Source organism: Pecten maximus, chromosome 8 (genome assembly GCF_902652985.1).
Source record: "Pecten maximus chromosome 8, xPecMax1.1, whole genome shotgun sequence".
In the NCBI taxonomy this organism is placed as follows: Eukaryota; Metazoa; Mollusca; class Bivalvia; order Pectinida; family Pectinidae; genus Pecten; species Pecten maximus.
In genome coordinates, this window is record NC_047022.1 from 6423498 (window position 1) to 6443955 (window position 20458).

Below are 20458 nucleotides of genomic sequence, written 5' to 3' on the forward strand. Positions count from 1 at the left end.
TTGATAAGCTCTATAATTCAATTACCAATAAAAATAAAAGCAAACACAAAATAACATTTTTTCGAGAGTTTTGCATTTGAATATTTCGTTAATGATATATGACGTAATTTTGAAGGTTTATTTCAAAAGCAATACGACAATACGACAAAGCGACAAATACACAAGAAATGAATTTTGTATCTGCCCCTGCCCGCAACAGTGCCATGAATGTTTTGCAATAAGTACTTTAATTCAATTATTAAAAATAATTGATTATTTCTGTTGCGTTATGTGCTATTGACATTTACGTGAATGGTTGGAAGCAGACTTAATATTGTAATCATTACTTAGTCTTAATTACGTAAGCACATTATTCAAAAATGACAAAAATTCTGCATATACATTACACGCGTCACATGTGTCACTTGTCGGAGCTAACAGGCCATTACAGTAAAATCGGTATGTTGTTTGTATTATGGGGACACATAAATTAAAGGAGTAGTGATGTACCTATAATAGCAAATAGAGAAACATTTACAAAAACACTTCCAACCATTGAGGATAGCCGATAATTTACTCTATTATTGATATTTAACCAAAATATAAAACGCTGGGGTCACTCATTTCTTCTTTGGTAATGTCAGTTCCTAGGTGTCTGAAATGTCTCGAAAGAGAAATATTCCAGTTTGATTTAAGATTTTCTTTCAAGATGGTTTCACAAATTGTTTTGTGTGTTTTTTATTATTATTTAAAAAGTAACTAAGTAAACAACTAACTGCACTTCGTTTCCAACTCGAATGTCGATTTAATCATAAGCAGTGCTCCTTTCCTGTCTAAGACTGTCCATATCATGGAGAGAGAAAACGATTTTTTTTTATTATTACACAAATATGTCGCTATTATGATTTTCTCATGCACACATTTAATATTTGGTACGGAAGGAAATTTCCAGGTTTTGGAACAGGGATGTCTGGCGCCCCAAGCCTCGCTTCATGGATATAATATGTTATTCATTGCATTAAGTATGCATTAAAGGCATTCATGATAACTACCAAATTGAAGCTTAAGACGCTGATCTCGTAATTTTGCCTAGTATAAGTATTAGTTATTATTCAGTATTAAGTTCCAATCACTGTTTTTCTGTCGTCTTATTTGCTTATCAAATCGAATAAGTGAGACAGGAAACAATAACTAGATAACGCACTTCCCAGTAGTGTTGTGATGCTAGCGTTTGTTTTACCATTATCCAAACATTTGAGGTATTTTATCAGACAGACGACATCTGTACCTCAGTCAAGTCTTAATCGCTTTAATTTGATTAGTAGGTCAGTTAGTACATTATCTAAGAACAGTTTTTCACTTTGACGTTTACACGACATCTCTTCTTGTTTATCTAAGACAATGGTCACTTCCTTAAAGAGCATTACGGAGAGTTAATTGTTTCCAAAATTGAGGTTGGCAAAAAGAAGGATCAGCATATTTGCTAAGGATCCTGATCCTGAGGGAAGAAACATAGAATACACTTCGTTATGATTCTTTTATTCCACTCCAAGTTTCACTTTATCTGGAAATGTTATCAGGAGAACTCATGTTATTGAGATGAAGTCACCAATAACAGTAAAAATGTAGGTTTCTCTTTGACTTTTACTCGACCATTCCTTGTTAATCTAACACAAACGGTAACTTGAGGGAATATTACTCACAATCGTTTATTGTTTCCAAAAGTGAGGTTTGAATAACGAAAGATCCGCATATTCTTTTTTTTAATCCTACTGCTGAATAAACAAGCATATAAAACACGTCGTAATGATTTTTTTTTTATTCTACCCCAAGTTTCACTTTGATGGGGAAATGTTATCAGGATATCTTGTTATATTTGGCCACTGACGTCACCAATAACAGTAAAATGTAGGTTTTTCCGTCAGATTATTACTTAAAATCATCACAAAGTGACTTTAAAAATTGGGAAGGGGGATACATTAATCACATATTCTACTCGCGTTTGTGGTATATTATGATATTAGTTATCGATTATTTATTGAAGGTTGCAAATGACAGGTTCATGAATACGTGAGAGAGGTTCAAATTCTTCAGATTTTTCTTTGAATTTGTATTTCCTTGTATTATAGTGTTATGTTTTTTTCTATTACAATGAGCTTTGATTATGATCTTACAATAACTGATGTTTCTTCTAGGGTTGCCCGACGGACTGAAAGATGAATGCAACCGAAAAGCGTTGAAGATCGTCGATTGTAATGCTTCTTTAAAGCTGGCGTAAATAGAGTTTTTGCATGACATTCCTTGGCATAATATCTCAGAATTATTGATCTGTAAACGTAAATTAAACACGAAGTGATCTACTTATTCCCTTTTAAAATCCGTTGTTCGGCATTCTGTGATATAAAATATAGCATGAAACACGCATGAAGCAATTTTATTGGAAATATTATACTCATGAGGTGATAACTGACTTCCGAACGAGGTGGATATCAATTACTTGTCCTAATATACACTTAGTTTGATATAAAAGCTGCACGTACGATATATAGGAAAACTACATTAATATCATATAACATGGCATTTCAAATTAATGGAAACGGTATACACGTTAATATAAACGTGAGTTAGATACAAAACAACTTTATAATCAACCCTTGTCAACTCTATCAATAAACGTAGATATCCGATTACATACTTTGTAGGAGTTAAATATTTTGTTGACAAAGATTTTTTTTTTTCGAAACGTGATATAGATATCTAACAATATTAAACGTAGTTTTAAGTTAATGGATAATCGAATCTCGAGGTAACTTTTATTTGTGTTTGTACTCTCATGTGGACTCTTTTACGACAGCTTCGTCCCTTTTTTCAAACTCCATGTTTCCTGTTATATTTAACCAAAATTGCTTTGAATGACATCTTAACACAATTTTTATTTCCGTCGATAAATCATCCAGAATTTTAGGTCCAGTTTCTCTGGAAAATGACGATCTCAGAATCTGGACCTTGACGTTTACCTTTTAAATTAGTTCCTCAAAACTATCACTGCTATACCAACCAAATCTACAACAGCGTTACGTATCAGTGTGGCCATATCGGAATAAGCTATAGGTTATTTAAGCATTAAACTGTCTTTTTATGGATTATATGGTCTATATAGATGCCAGAGCTTTGCAGGCAATCTTCATAATGCGCGCTAGCGCATTATGAAATTATTGTCTGCAAAGCTCTGGCATCTATATAGACCATATAATCCATAAAAAGACAGTTTAATGCTTATATTTACGTTTTCTATATTAGTTTCTTTTCGATTTCAACTTTAATTTTCATTATAATTTGAAATCTGACTTTTACCGACGTTTCCATTGTCAGAGGTCAACAAATTGAACAGCCTATTGTGATTCACGTGCTGATTGGCAAAATTTTTTTTTTTTAAATAGTGCGTGGAAATAATTTTAAAAAATACTGAAAACATCATCAGATATTTTATTAACAATATCAATAATATTGGTAGTCAGTATTTCAGAATATATGGATGAATTATTGAGTTTCTTAACGATTTCGGATTTTTTTTTTTTAATTTACAACCGGAACAATTACGCGGATGGAAATTTCACCCGTCACCACGCGCACGCAACGGCTGACAGCATGGACAGAGTTTAGCTATGAAAGTTGAAAGTGCAGTGGGAGAAAGTGGAATTTACCAAAAAAAACAGGTGTAAACATGTTCTTTGATTGCATGGAAACAGCATTACAGTTTGTTGTAGCTACAACAGCACCGGTGTCAGGGATACGACCAATGAGAGAGGTGACAGTGGCCGAGGGAGTTGGACGAGCTTCAGTGACAACGTTGCTTGTGACGGGTACCATGGCTGTTTCAAGTTTAGGATGCGTTAGACACGATAATGCACCACTTAATGCCTTCTTTTGTGAAGAAGAAACTGTTCTATTGTACGACCGGAGAGAAGCCTCGTTCTTATGATTTGACATAAACATGATGTGTCGTGTTTCAAATTTTTTGTCATTCAAACACTGGATGGCGGTGGCGCGCAAACAATGTGGTGTGTAATGATTTTCCACTTTGGCCCCGGAACAAATATCTGTCAACATACGTGCAAATGAACGCTTCGATAGGGGTTTTGATGTGAACCAGATTGCTGCATGTACTGGATTTCCTAAAGCATCCCTATTATACTGGTTGAATAAACTTGTGGCGGATTTACATTTATCAGTTTTCTCCAGGAGTAATTTCAGCATCCGGATAGGACAATCGTCCGTACCCGTGGCATACATCCGTTTCCGAGAGCTGCATTCTGATGACGACAAACCACCCTGGAAATTCTTTTGTTTTGTTTCATGTTTAATTGTTACATATTCTCCGGAATCATCTGTGTGAAATTCAAAAGAGTCGGTGTTCAACTGGTGGTGAAATTCCATTCCTCGTGTGATAAAATTCAAGGATAAGTGATACCATACACACTTACGGAGGATTATTGGAGACACTACAGCACCTTCCAGGTATGTGGACATTTTTATCAAATCTGCTCCCTCAATAATTTTTTTATGTTGTGTAGGTTTCGATTGGCCAGATCTCATTCTTTCCTTCAGTAACCCATCCAATACACCATTCGCTCTTTTAAATTCCTTATCCCTAACTATGTCAATGTTACGGTTACACGATGCCAAGTGTCTGTTTAATGCGGCCCTTATGCTGATCAATGAATTTCTGTGGTAGATCGCTGGCTCTGATTCTTCAGAGGCCGATTTAGGTTTTGCTTCACAGTAAAAAAACGTAAGTTTTTCTGCAAGGTCTTCGGCAGTTACACACTGGAAGTTGACTTCGCCCCCATTTCTCTCTTTGTTCCAGGCTGGAAAAAATCTGCATCGTTCGAGTCTACAAATCATGTCAGTTGTGTAACGATTAAAACAGTTTTTGATTGCTTAAATTAATGCAATAATGATTTGTTTTGGTCGTTTTTTTGTATTTAATACAGAAAAGAATTACATGACATGACGCAGTCTTCAAAGTAGACCTCGTCCCATAGGCCTGCTGGCACAGGGCATTGCTAATATTGGTTAGATAGAACATCTATTATTTTTTCATAGTCGTACCTTGGAAAATGTTTAGACCCCACAGAGTGTTTTTCTTTGTCGAAGGAGCCTCTCTCGCCTCCAAAATTTTGTCGACATCTTCTTGTGCCATGGGTTTGAAACGCTTAACTTTTCCAGATGAAGTTGAACACGGAGTTCCCGGCGGCGGCATGTCTGCTATGGCAGGTTGCTTTAGTTTTTCCTCGTAGTCTTTCCCATTTCGGGAACTTGCATTTGTACTTGCCAGACAAAAAAGATCAATGGTGCTCAGCTCATCATCCCTACTTGATGAAAATTCAGGATCATCCGATAAAAAATCGGGTAACTCAATATTGAAATCAGGATATTCTGACATTGCTGCAGGAATGTTGAAGCAGACGATAATTCTCTTTTTTGTAGGACTGTTAAAAGTATTTTCATTGGATATTGACTAGAATCTATTTAGTTTTTATGTGTTTGGAATATTTTTATTTCTTGTTTATTAAATCTTGTTTTATTTCCATTTTCGTGATTGTTAACCATTCTTACCTTTATTTTCGTTTTACATTTTTAGCTCACCTGCCCGAAGGGCAAGTGAGCTTATGCCGTGGCGCGGCGTCCGTCGTCCGGCCGTCCGGCCGTCCGTCCGGCGTCAACTTTCCATTCAAGCAACTTCTTCTCAATAACCAAAAGGCCCAGAGACCTAATATTGGGCCTGTAGCATGCTGGGGTGAATGGCTACCAAGTTTGCTCAAATGAATAACGTTGACCTTCATTCAAGGTCACAGGGGTCAAAAAGGCTAAAATCTTTAAACAACTTCTTTTCAATAATCAAGAGTCCCAGGGAGTTGATATTGGGTCTGTAGCATACTGGGGTGAAGGGCTACCAAGTTTGTTCAAATGACCTTGACTTTCATTCAAGGTCACAGGGGTCAAATATGCTAAAAAAATTAAACGACTTCTTCTAAATAGGCAAAAGACCCAGGGACTTGATATTCGGTCTGTAGTATGCTGGGGTGAAGGGCTACCAAGTTTGTTCAAATGAATGACCTTGACCTTCATTCAAGGTCACAGGAGTCAAAAAGGCTACAATCTTTAAACGACTTCTTCTCAATAACCAACAGTTCCAGAGACCTAATATTTGGCCTGCAGCATGCTGGGGTAAAGGGCTACCAAGTTTGTTCAAATGAATGACCTTGACCTTCATTCAAGGTCACAGGAGTCAAAAAGGGTAAAATCTTTAAACGACTTCTTCTCAATACCCAAGAGGCCCAGGGAGTTGATATTGGGTCTGTAGCATGCTGGGGCAAAGGGCTTCCAAGTTTGTTCAAATGAATGACCTTGACCTTCATTCAAGGTCACATGAGTCAAAAAGGCTAAAATATTTAAACGACTTCTTCTCAATAACCAAGAGTCCCAGAGACCTAATATTTGGCCTGTAGCATGCTGGGGCAAAGCGCTCCCAAGTTTGTTCAAATGAATGACCTTGACCTTTATTCAAGGTCACAGGAGTCAAAAAGGCTAAAATCTTTAAACGACTTCTTCTCAATAACCAAGAGTCCCAGGGAGTTGATATTGGGTCTGTAGCATGCTGGGGTAAAGGGCTACCAAGTTTATTCAAATGAATGACCTTGACCTTCATTCAAGGTCACAGGAGTCAAAAAGGGTAAAATCTTTAAACGACTTCTTCTCAATAACCAACAGTCCCAGGGATTTGATAATGGGTCTGTAGCATGCTGGGGTGAAGGGCTACCTAGTTTGTTCAAATAAATGACCTTGACCTTCATTCAAGGTCACAGGGGCCAAAAAGGCTACAATCTTTAAACGACTTCTTCTCAATAACCAACAGTCCCAGAGAGTTGATATTGGGTCTGTAGCATGCTGCGATGAAGGGCTACCTAGTTTGTTCAAATGAATGACCTTGACCTTCATTCAAGGTCACAGGGGCCAAAAAGGCTAAAATCTTTAAACGACTTCTTCTCAATAACCAACAGTTCCAGGAAGTTGATATTGGGTCTGTAGCATGCTGCGGTGAAGGGCTACCAAATTTGTTCAAATAAATGACCTTGACCTTCATTCAAGGTCACAGGAGTCAAAAAGGCTAAAATCTTTAAACGACTTCTTCTCAATAACCAACAGTCCCAGAGACCTAATATTTGGCCTGCAGCATGCTGGGGTGAAGGGCTACCAAGTATTTTCAAATGAATGACCCTGACTCGCATTCAAGGTCACGTTGATCAAGTATGCTTAAATCTTTAAATGACTTTTAGTGAAAAGCCAAAGTGCAGAGAGACATTATATTGGTCCTGTAGCATGCTTTCAAATAACTGCATGATCCATGTATGAAAAGATCACTGCATTGCAGGTGAGCGATTTGGGCCCATTGGGCCCTTGTAAGAATTCGTTTTCTGGTCTCGTACTCTATACGATAGCATGATGAGCAATGATAAGATGCCATTTGTTTACATTGGTTGCAAGTAGTTCCGGGGGATCCGGTCGCGTATGAATAACACCTGAATGCACGATTTGGGTGTCAGTTATGCATAGAATGGTGTCACGTTTTGGGTGTCAGTTATACTCTCATAGACTGCAAATTTGTTTAGTTTGTTTATATCATGGCTTTGCCATCCAAATGTAAATATATAAAGTAAATGTATTGATTCAATGTGTATTTTTGTATCTATATTGCTTCAAGACACTTGTTTTTGTTGTCAGACAAACCATACATTGATGTTGTTATGAAGACGAAACAGACAAAATAATTAGCTGCTTTCTCTCCATGTTGATAATTATTACATGACTATCTCTAGACATTTGATAACGTTTTTACTCCCCATAGTAAGTTAACTTTGGGTTTGACTCTTCAGATTTCTTGAAAGAGATTATTTGACATCTGGAATTATGACAGTTCCTATATCTTCTTTACCAGTTGATGATTCAACCACATTCTGTTCAAATTGACATATCAACCGAACGTATTTACAATTAATGATTCAAACGGGCCCGTTAATCATATCACTGCTTTATATCATATTCATTGTTTCAGCTGCAAATGATCAAAACATTTGATCAATTTTCCCTCGTTCTGTAAGACTACGTATCATATATTATTAAATTCGATTGCTTTCGTCTACCCAACACAGATAATTTTGTGAATGGATTTATAATGATACGCAAACATAAGTTTGCGTCAGGTGTGAAAACCCCATGCCAGATTTGCTCACAAGACTATATTTGGGTAACGAATTATTGTGATTTTGTGTAAAAGTTTTCAGAAATAGGAATCACTTTATCAGATACTCCTACTGAACACCTGAGAACTATTTAGTTGTTTTTTTTTCAGCTAGAACTATGTAGTATCTCCCATGCCAAGAAAGGCATCTCATAAAAAAATCTGCACACTTCTCTTGTCACTGAAAAATGCAAAAAAATTCATCAAACCAATTTTCACATCTATCCTCATTAAGTAATTTGAGAGTAACTGCATGACAATTAATATAAATTAAAATATATATATATATATATATTATGACATAATCCTTCACAATATCGATATGTTATACAATAAAAACAGCGCATAAAACCCTTAAAAAATAACGATAAAATTAGGGCACGAACATTTTACTTTACCTAAAACCTTTCAACAGACACCATGCAACGTAGAGAGTGAAATCAGTAAATAAAAGTTTATAAAAGGATGTTAAACATTCGGAAACATTAAAGAATTCTAGGTTGTTTTTACAAAACATTTAGCGTTTTACGTAAAATTTTGTTAAAATTCACGTTGGCCGCATATGTCGACCACGCCCATATTAATCATCTGGCAATGACATGGTTTCTTCAAAATTCATAGTGGTCGACGCGTCCACCTTCATTAAAAGATAACTTTTGCCACTTTTCAGTCCAGTACAAAAGTTCCGGCATTTACTTCAAAATTGATATCGAAGAAAATGTTTAAATGTGGAAGAGTTGTAATAGTTAGGTAACAAACCGAGGAGAAAGCGTCAAATAACGTTTCAAAGTAATGTTTATTTTTGCAATTCTGTATAAACAAGTAAAGATGAAGAAAAATGTTGTTTATTTATTATGTATACATTTTCCCCTGAATGATTTTTGATATTGCAACTGGGATTTCGTTTGCTTGAACAATAGAAGTTATCGAAAATTGTGTATAAAACTTCGTTCTCTGTCTCGAGATATAAGTTGTCAAATCTGACTATATGTTCCAAAGCCCGTGTTAAGAAAAGAGGACGGTAATACCTACTGACACCAGCTTACAGTATTCCCGGGCTAACCTAGAGTCGCAAGTAGAGTTTGGAAGCTAAATCGATACTTTGAACCTGCAACATCATCATACGAGGGATGATTGGTATGTTGTGAGCCTCGTATTGAATGAAGTACTCAAGGATGTTCTTTTTAAGCCCCACTATTCTCTGACTATATAGGGCCGTGTACCCAAGGACTGGTCTCATTTAGTTATATCGACGAGGTAGCACTTTAAAGTTAACAAGACAAGCGGCCTTTGGAAAATGGACGACATCGGTAAAAGAGCAGTGATTTAATATTTATGTAAAAAGGGTTAATCCATAATGAAATGATAGCAACACTAGGGAAAGATGCCCCTTCATATGCTACATTGAAAAGGTGGCTGGTAGGATTTAAGTGCGGCCATCGGAGCCTTGAGAATGATCCCCGTCCTGGAAAGCCTGTCGATGTTGCAACCCCAGAAATGGTCAATAAAGTTCATGATATTGTTATGACTGACAGACGAGTAACAGAAAGATATATAGCCAGTAGAGTTGGCATTTCACAGGAAGCAGTACATTCTATACTGACCGATGATCTTGCAATGAGGAAGCTTTCGGCCTGATGGATACCAAGCTTTCTGACAGTTGATCAGAAGCACACAAGGCGCACATAATCGCGTGCTAATCTTAACCATTTTGAGGAAGATCCTGCCAACTTTCTTTTAGAGATTTGTCATTACGGATGAAACATTGATGTACCCAGCTTTTACTTTCTCAATTGATGAAAGCTTAATTCAATTTAGTTCAACATCCTGGCACCTGTCGGTATAGGCCGCAGCCCTTGTTACCAAGAACCAATACAAGGCTGGAAACCCTCATAAAACACGTCACGCTTGCTCGATTTGACAACCTTTTATATGGCCATCATATTCCTCACAGATTTTGAAATGAACCGTTAAGAAACCTTTTTTTCGCAGTTTTGTGATTGAAGATGGTTAAATGGGATTAGGAGGATTGGAATTTTTATTAGAATCCTCTGTTTGTATGACTGGATCAATGGTCGTGGCTTCAGCTTCGTAGGTCTCCAATGTACGGCTCTAGTTTCCATTGACTTGTTAATGAATGACAGTATGTAGGTGTTACCAAAATTTTCAAATTGGCAATGAAATGCAGTATCAATGTGAATAAGTAATAAGACGGTCACACCGAGTTCTCGGTCTTTATTCTGATCCGTATAACAAACAATCGGCGGACCAAAGATCCATCCAACTTACGATGCAAGGAATATCGTAAATATCGATATTTTTTACAGCTGGTATGAAGTTTTGTATTTCTTATTATAAATCTGTAAAACTAATATATACACTGATTTATCTACTTACTCTGTGGTAAAAACCATTGATTGTCTCTCTCCGACTTAAACTGTAGTATCAAAAGCGTATAAAACAATATCATTGGGAATAAAATATTAATTATTCTTATTTAGGTGGATATAATTGTTTTCCTGTCATAATATACACGAAAGTGATAATTCACCTGATATAGGAAACCACATCATATCATTTAGGTATCTATGTTAATTTCAACGTTCTAAGTAAGTATAGAAATATATATAGAAAGATAAATGTTTATATCTACCATGATGATATTTGGATTAGTTTGCGTGAACTCAACAAATCTGTTCGCTTGACTGTAACAGGAATATGTTTTCTTACACAATGAAAATAAATATAATATAATAGTGTGTAGAGCAAAGAAATAGAACCCTGTTGTAGTCATATCAACAGGTGATCAAGACATTTTCCACAAATTTATCCTTACACCTTTTGACCTAGAACACAACACCGGAAAAATGGCAGGCACAAAGAAATATAATAAAATGAAAGATTATGTTTGAATTACGAATTATCAACCATTGTTCATTTGAGTCGGTTCCCATCTCACACTTATTTTTACACAAAAGCCATTAGATAATATCTGTATGCAATATCCGTATACAAATTTCATAAATATTACACAATGTCGGTATACCATTCTAGTACATATTTAAGGATTAAACTGTCTATTTTGGTGTCTATGGTCGATATAGATGCCAGAGCTTTGCAAACAAACGTCATATTGTGCGCTGGTTTAATGCTTATATTTACATTCTCGACAATTTTTTTTGTTATTTTTGAAAATTGAAATTGAACTAGCATTTAAAAAATGCCAATATTCAGCGACTTCGTCAATGGGGTTCGACAAATGGAACAGCCAATTTTTTCAAAATTCATTTGTCACGTGCAGATTGGCAAACCAAAAAGTGCATTGAAATAATATGAAAAAAAAACACAATCTCTTCAATTCTTTTTATTATTTGTGTAACAATATTGTATAAAAAATTCTTTTTGATACTTTTTAATTAACTTATATAATTAGTAGTCCTAGGATTTTTTTTCATAGAGCCATGATTGTTTACGTTAGTTACAAATAGTTTCGGTTGATGAATATATTCATGCGCGGCATAGATTGATGTCACATTTTGGGTGTCAATTATGCTCACATAGACTGCAAAGATTTTTACTTAATTTATATCGTGGCTTTGCCATCAAAATGTAAATATTACATAATAGCCGTGTCAAATTCTTATACATATTACGAAATATTTGCATTCAATTGAAATACATATTACACAACATCCATATAACATTGTTATGCATATAACAATATCTGTATAAAATTAAAACACATATTACACGAAATTCGTATGTACTTTCAACAGTCATGGTCATTTAAAGACTTGTCTCGTTTTTGAAGTGGAGAAAAGCCGGAGTAGCCGGAGAAAAACCACCGGAATACGGTCAGTACATGGCACTGCCCCACGTGTGTTTCAAACGCGCGACCCAGAAATGGAGGGCTAGTTATCAAGTGTCAAGACACCTTAACAACTTGGCCACTGCGGCCCCAACCGTTTACAATTGCCATACATTTACAAAATATTTGTATACAATTGTAATACATATTACAAAAAATGCGTATGCCATAAAATACAATATTACACAATATCCGTATATAATTGTATGGTATACAACACAATATCCAGATAACATTATAATACATATAAAAATATCCGTATGTAATTGAAATACATATTACACAATATTAGTATATAATTGTAATACAATATAGTACAACATCCGTACACAGTGGTAATACGTACATGTACTACACAATACCTTTGTACAATACTAATACATATAAAACAATATCCGTATGCGATTCTAACACATATCGCACAATACTCATATACAATTGTAATATATATTACACAATACTCATATACAATTGTAATATATATTACACAATACTCATATACAATTGTAATATATATTACACAATACGCATATACAATTGCAATATATATTCTACCACAATACTCATATACAATTGTAATATATATTCTACCACAATACCCTGTGTTATTCAACTCTCAGACCATCAGTTAATCATTACAGCTGTTGATTAACAATCTGTTTATACCACACGTGGTATAAACTCTGTACGCATTTTGATTGGCTAACACGGTGAACTTTGACCCAAGCTGCAATTGTTATTGTCGTCATCAATAATCTAATGACGTCACATCACCGGGTCCCGGACGTCACCGGTACACTTTATTTGCATACGCGAAATTATACTTGGCCACGTTTCCCTTTGATTCAAGCCGATATTATTGTGGTAGAAACAGGTCACACGACTCGAAATTGTTGGATATGGAATTTATTTCACACTCGTAAGTTATTTTTTAAAAGTTGCAAAAAACACTCGCTAAAGCTCGAGTCTTTTGTAACTTTTAAAAAATAACTTACTCGTGTGAAATAAATTCCATATCCAACAACCACTCGTTGTGTAACCTCTATTTACATAATACTCATATATAATTGTAATATATATTCCACAATATGCATATGCGATGGATACAAAATGTTAAAACTGATGAGTTTGGTAATCCATATTACATAACATCCATTTATACATATATAATTAATTTTTCTTTGTTTTCATAGTAAATACTCAAATGTGATTGGTCGAAAAATTCTGTTCATTCTTCTATGAAAGAAATTCCGAGAATGGCGCGAAAAATGTGACGTCACAATACGACAATTGACGTTGCGTATTGATTTGAGAAAAAAAATCGCATTTAAAACCAGTAAAATTGTACATAAAACATGTTTTAAATTAGAAAATCATTTTCAAAAATTAATTATAAGCGTTGATGTTATTTTTTTAGTTTCATTGCAAACTTCTGTAAGAATCCGCTACGCGGATTCATACAGTTTGCAAACAAAATTTGTTTCATACCCCGAAAAAAAATGACATCAATGCTTAAATATTACACAACATTCAATTTCAATGACATATTGCATATATATATATAAATTAACATATTATACAACATCCGTCAATATTATCATATAACATAACATCCATATGCAATTACATATCCGTATATAAAATCATATTACACAACTTCCGCATACAATAACACATTACACATCATCCGTGTATAATGTCGTATTACACAACATATGTATACATTATTATATCACCCAGCTTCAGTATACAATATATGATATATTACACAACATCCGTATACAATTATAGCACATTCGATGACAGATTTACTTTAGAATATATATTAACATATATACCAAATAAAACAAGGGAATACTAATAAATCACCAAACATACACCCATATTTACTACAAATTGAAATTATTCACCCTGAAACTAAACACTCTGGGATACTGATTACATAAATAAAGGCATATTGTCATCACAGCCTATAGTGAATGACCTTATCCGCCCAAAATTATTATCCAACTTAAGGTGGTAAGATATATATATCTTCTTCTTCTACAAACCATATATATATTTTTCCTCTGCAATATACCATATTTATATATACAAATTCCTTTACTATATACCATATATACATATTACCCTTCAATACACCATATATATATATTCCTTTACTATAAACCATATAGATATATTACTCTTCTATATACATACATATATACCATGTTTATATCTTCCTGTTCTATATACCATATATATATGTATCTTCCTCTTCTTGATACCGTATATATATCGCCCTCTTTTATATACCATGTTTATATCGTCCTATTCTATATACCATATATATATATATATATATCTTCCTCTTCTTAATTCCGTAGATATCGCCCTCTTTTATATACCATGTTTATATCGTCCTGTTCTATATACCATATATATATATCTTCCTCTTCTTGATACCGTATAGATAACGCCATCTTTTATAAACCATGTTTATATCTTCCTGTTATAAATACCATATGTATATCTTTCTCTTATATATACCATGTATATACCCTCCTCTACTATATACCATTAATTTAAACTATTATAGAAACATTTTGTAGTTTCGATCGTCGTCGACTTCATAACAATCTGCATTGCAATGAAAATCGGGAAGTCGAAGAAAGGTGACGAGACAAGAAATATTCTTCTCATACAAATCCGTACGCTCTTGAATGTTCCTGAACAACAGGTGACGGAAGATGAGTATGGTGTAAAGAATAAAAATGTCAAGACGTCGTATATTCTGCAGAAGTCTTAATTTTCTCTCGTTGAAAACAGTCCTTGTAAAACGATCTGACACGATTTGTACACGAAAAAGAAATTGTAATCATAGCTCCCTGCAGATTCGACAGCACTTCAAAAACTAAAAGAAGTACATCGGACTGAGACATTATTGCAATAATTCCTATAATCCAGCTAAACCCCATAATTGTTGATATTTTGATGAAGACTATCATGTTGGACTTATTTGAATTGGCGGAAATGGATGTAGAGGCGATATAGCGAATGATACAAATAAACAAAAAGACATTTCCACACAAAATCAAAAATACTGGGACAACGAAACCAAATAACACGACGTATGTTTGTGTAATAAAACAGAGATGACCACCATACCATTTCTCTGTTGGCGCTAGAATTACATTTGTGATTTTTATAAAGATAATGACAAATAGAGGTAAGGTAACACCAACCAATATGTATTTAACTGTAACCTTCATTCTTTCTGATTTGCTGAATGTTTGAAGATCTCTTATCTCAGTATTAAAGCGATATGGACAGAGAAACATGAAAACAAATGCGCCTAACAATGAAAAATGATGAGCAAATCCAATCCATTCACAAACATCAGTTGGAACTGCAAAGTTGGACGAAAGAAAGAAGCAGGTTTGGGCAAGAAGTAAGAATATTACAAGGACAATCAACAGATCGGTCTTTCCATCCCGGAAAATCGGAATGATACAATACTGAACCAGACAATAAATCATACAGATTATCGATATAGATGCACATGCTGTATTGATATAACTTCTGTAGCTGTCCATAGTATCGTTCGGTCGATAATCCACATGATATTTCGATAAAAACGTATCAATACACAAAAAGTAGTCCCCGTTCGCGAACACCACATCCATAGGTGAAATGGAAATCCCTTGCAGATGAAAGTACGGAAGTGATGTATTTTCCATCCTGACTTCGCTGTTAGATTCGTTTCCACTATACTGTAGTTTCACTGCAGGACAGGGCAAATCATTGTCGACGGATATCATCTCCAAAAGAAATAACGGGTTAGGAAAAGAAACATTCGTCTTACACGACATATTTTGTACATCTGCTATATGTCTCATAACGCCACCATCTGTGTTTCTTATAGAGAAGTTATTGAAATATGTTGCTGTCCACGAACTTTCAGATTCGAGCTGATCACCAGTGAGTACAAGTCCTTTGATATGCAGATATAGATGAATTACAGAGCATACTTCTTCTGTATCTGTTGTTATCCCGGATATGATATCTGGCTTCCTAAGAGAACCCGCATTATACATTAAAAACGATCCAGTATGGTTCATTAATGCTGCCATCAAATTGTCTATTATATTATACAGACTGTGGTGTAAAGTTTGGTCAATTTTAGAATCTTTATCTACTTCAAACAAGAGCTCAAGTACGCAACCGTCGCTTGTATAATTTATGTCAACACATTCTCCACCGGCTGGTTCTGAACGGGCGGGACAAAATAAACGACGACAACCAATCTGTTAAAAATGAAAACAGGAGAATTATTTATCTGCTGATGCATCTCAATCTTAATAATACATACATAATTGTATCATCAGGCTTTCGTCCCGTATGGCTCATTGATGCAATGACCAATCAGTTCGGTAAACCGAAGAAATATGTTTTAAGAAGACAAAAGCAAGTTTATATGGATAACAAGTAGTGTAGAGAAATGACAATTAAGATATTACAACCACTTTCAGTAGAAGCCCTCAGATAAAATGTTTTCCAAAGTAGCAGTTTTAGTCAGTAATGGGTAACTACTTGTCCAAATTCGTCAAGAACCTTTTATCCTCAAAAGCATTTTCACCTTTTGGAGTGTGTCCCAATTGTCGAACAATTCTTATGGGCGTTTCGCTGAACGCAATCATTTACGATTTCACTGAAAATCAGTTGGCTTTGACAGGGATTATAATATTCTTCCTAAAATAGGTATCTGTGCCAACAGGTCAATTCTGCCGATACGAATTTAAAAAATAACATGAAGGATATACCTCAATGATATAACATTGTGTAGAATATTACACCTTTGGTATCAAATAACTGCATCTGCACGAAATGCATGCAAAACATTGTATATATATATGTGATCTAACAATCAAACTTTTTTTGTTTGATACAGCAAATGAAACATACAATACATACATTTTAACTTTTAACACAGTACTCTGAAAAAGGACATCATACAATTTATATTTTATTTCCCCAACCAGATATTCACTTTATATTTATATATAAGGGGATGCATCTTAAAATGTTTGAACATTAGAATTATTAACGTAAATTATCTTGACTTATTTCATTTTACCAATAAAGCTGAAAGTTGAAAATAATCACGCGTTGAGCGTCACTTGCTGAATTTCCATATAACCCTTATGGTTATGTGAGAGCTGTTTTAATTATTCACGTGTTGGCTTTGGCTGACCACTAGAAGCTAATAGGTGGTGCCACGTGGGGTAAGTTGGCTGAAATTTCAACAATCCACTTAATAACAAGATACATGTATATGGTAGAATAAAATAAAGTTGTTTGTATATGGAATGTAAATAATCACTGTTCTACTTAAATTGCAAAGGAGTGCCAATTTGAGCCCTCTGGTGGGTATCATTGTATTTATTCATTTATTTTTCAGTTAATTTTTACTTCATTTTATTTTTATTTTATTTTTGTACGGAAACATATTTTTGTATCTTGAGGTTAGGTGGTCACAATATGGCTTGAAATTAAGGGCAGATGCCACTTCGAGTTTTGACGCATGTGGATTAATGTTGCGTCCCATTTCGTTGCACATTAGTGTATTCATGTAAAATATACATTGTTGTACATTGTTGCAACTTGTACATTTCGATGACGTCACATTGTTTACAAATCCCGCGTTGTGTCTGCACTGCCTGACACGAAAGCTTCATTCTGTGTTGTTTTTTTTTTGGTGTTTTTGTTAGTTTTCTTTTATTTCAGTTTATCAGGTATGGTAAAACAACCTCAATCAATATGAGGTGTGAATGTAGTTTTAAGTAAAAACGGCATGTTGCGCAAAAGACTTCAACTTTCACTTTCTCAGTGCATTCGTGATCGCGGCTTAGATCGGCTGTCATGGCAACGACGAGGACGGTGGTTTTACCACAGTGTCGAATCTACAAACTTGTTTGTACAACCGAAAACTTCTAACTATACCTTATGTCTTTAGAAATCATCTGTTAATAATTAATTGAATTAATTACGATCCATTGCATTCGTCTATCAACGTTTGTTCGTTTCTATATGCCGATTTCGATACTTAAACAATGAAAAGTTCCAATATTGAAGCGTGAACATTAACACCTGCTCTATAAATCGCCCTAGAGCACCCGACTACCCAATATTAATACTTATGAAACAGACAAGAGCCTGAAGATAATTGTATGAGAACAACGAAAAGTGCTGTACATTCTTACGAAAATGACAAATTATTAAAAAAAAAATAGTCAATTTATCGGCACTTCGTCAATTCATACCAGTTTATAACGCCGTTATTTAACTGTACGTGAATAAATAGAAGAATGTACAGCAATTTTCATCGGTTTCTTAGTACGATGAACAAGTGTATCGCGTTTTTTTTGTACGGCAAAATACGTTATTTGGGTGCTCTGGCCATATTTACCAACCAAGTGTTAATATAGTCCTTGGTGCCGGTCACGTGACCACGCGACAACACGAGGACCGACGAAAACATCCCGATAAGGACGTTGGACACCTAACATTAAAATCCAGTCAAGGAAACAAACAGAACTGAGGCGGAAATCATTAAATAATGCATTTATTTAAAAACATAACGATTTTAGTTTTTTTTTAATTATATATGCAACATTAACCAACATGCGGAGTGGGCGAATGAGGGCTCATTTTCCTGATTGGCTCAATTTTGACAAAATTTAATGATAACTTTTCATCTATCTTCATTATTATGATGCACTGGTATAACCAAAATAAAACCAATCGAAAAATGTCATAGTCAAAAAGTAGATCTCAGAAACATGATTTACAGGCTTCTGAATATTCGAGATGTACAAATTAATTTTCATATAGATAGGTTGATTTCCTTATGAATACTTATACTCAAGTGAGCATATCAAGCAGTCGAAGTTCTGAAAATATTGAATTATCAAATTTTCTACTTGTTGGTATACGTATTATGAAATCATAAACACGACTAGGACTTCTATTTCCATATTTTTAAAAAGACTGTTCTTGTCTGACTTCTCATTGGTTTAAAAAATGGTATTGCCTTTTCGCTGAAACTTGGAATTCGAAACAAGTCATATCATAGTACATGGGCGATACAAGCTCTATTGGGCCTCTTGTTATGTGATTATATGATGTGCTGTGTATTTCATTTCATGTAGTGGAATTGGACAGGACCAGTGGCTATGCAGCTCAAATCATTAGCGTGACCATCTTATTATCTAAAGCTCTGAGGTCTTGTGATGAAGTCCTGATCTGTTCGCTGCAGTTTTTGATCTCCTACATGTATTACATAAAATTAATGAACTCCTAAAATCTCATTTTTACCAGATAAAAATATTGTTATAAATTATATATTATTTTAGCTTGCAATGATAATAATAGTAATTCGTTGGCAGATATCAAACATAAACGTCGATTCCTTACCTTGTTGCATAATTCAATTTCTTCGTCATTGCATCTCGTTTCTCTTTTTCGAAACACAGACGTGAAATCTATAAGGTTGCTTAGTGTGACTGCAAAACCGATTCCGTCTTGAAATGATAACGGACAGGTGGTGTCATCCAAAACTTCCTTATAATTAGGACCTTCAATAGCAATAAGACATTGTAAAGTTCTAAAGTAGCGGTTTTTTTGTCCTTGAGCAACTACAACAGGACTGAACACACGGTTACGACAGGTTAAATTGCTGTCTCTTTCAGAAATGTTTGATAATATCCTGTAGTCGAATTCCTGATAGCAATAATGTACTGCAACATGATTAGGTGGAATGAAGCGGTAACTGCATTTGTCACTACGGATTTTCGTCATCATTACCTCAAAAACAGAAAGTGACAGAGGATGACTCTCTGGTAAACATTTGATCTCCAGTAACCATGGTTTATAATTTTGGACACCGTGGCATTTAGCACAGTGACGGTTTTTTAACGTTAAATTACAGGTGGTATCAACAACGGGCAATATGTCACGGACATCAGTGTCCGTATACAGTTCACAGGCTTGCCTGGTATCCATGTCACTATCCCACGAATCAGGGCAGGATGATATCATAAATGCCCCCTGTGTTAATAAAGCCTTCTTTCTGAAAGCAATGGTTTCACATGTTGTCATTTGAATATATTGTCGGTGCTGATCTTGGTCATTCATTTCCTTCCATTTCCCTTTAATAGTTGCAGCATCCAAACAACAATTATCATAGTAAACACATATCCGGTCACAACTGCAGTAGACATTCTTTGATCCACTATCACACGAGTAGAATGTTTGACTACAAATGT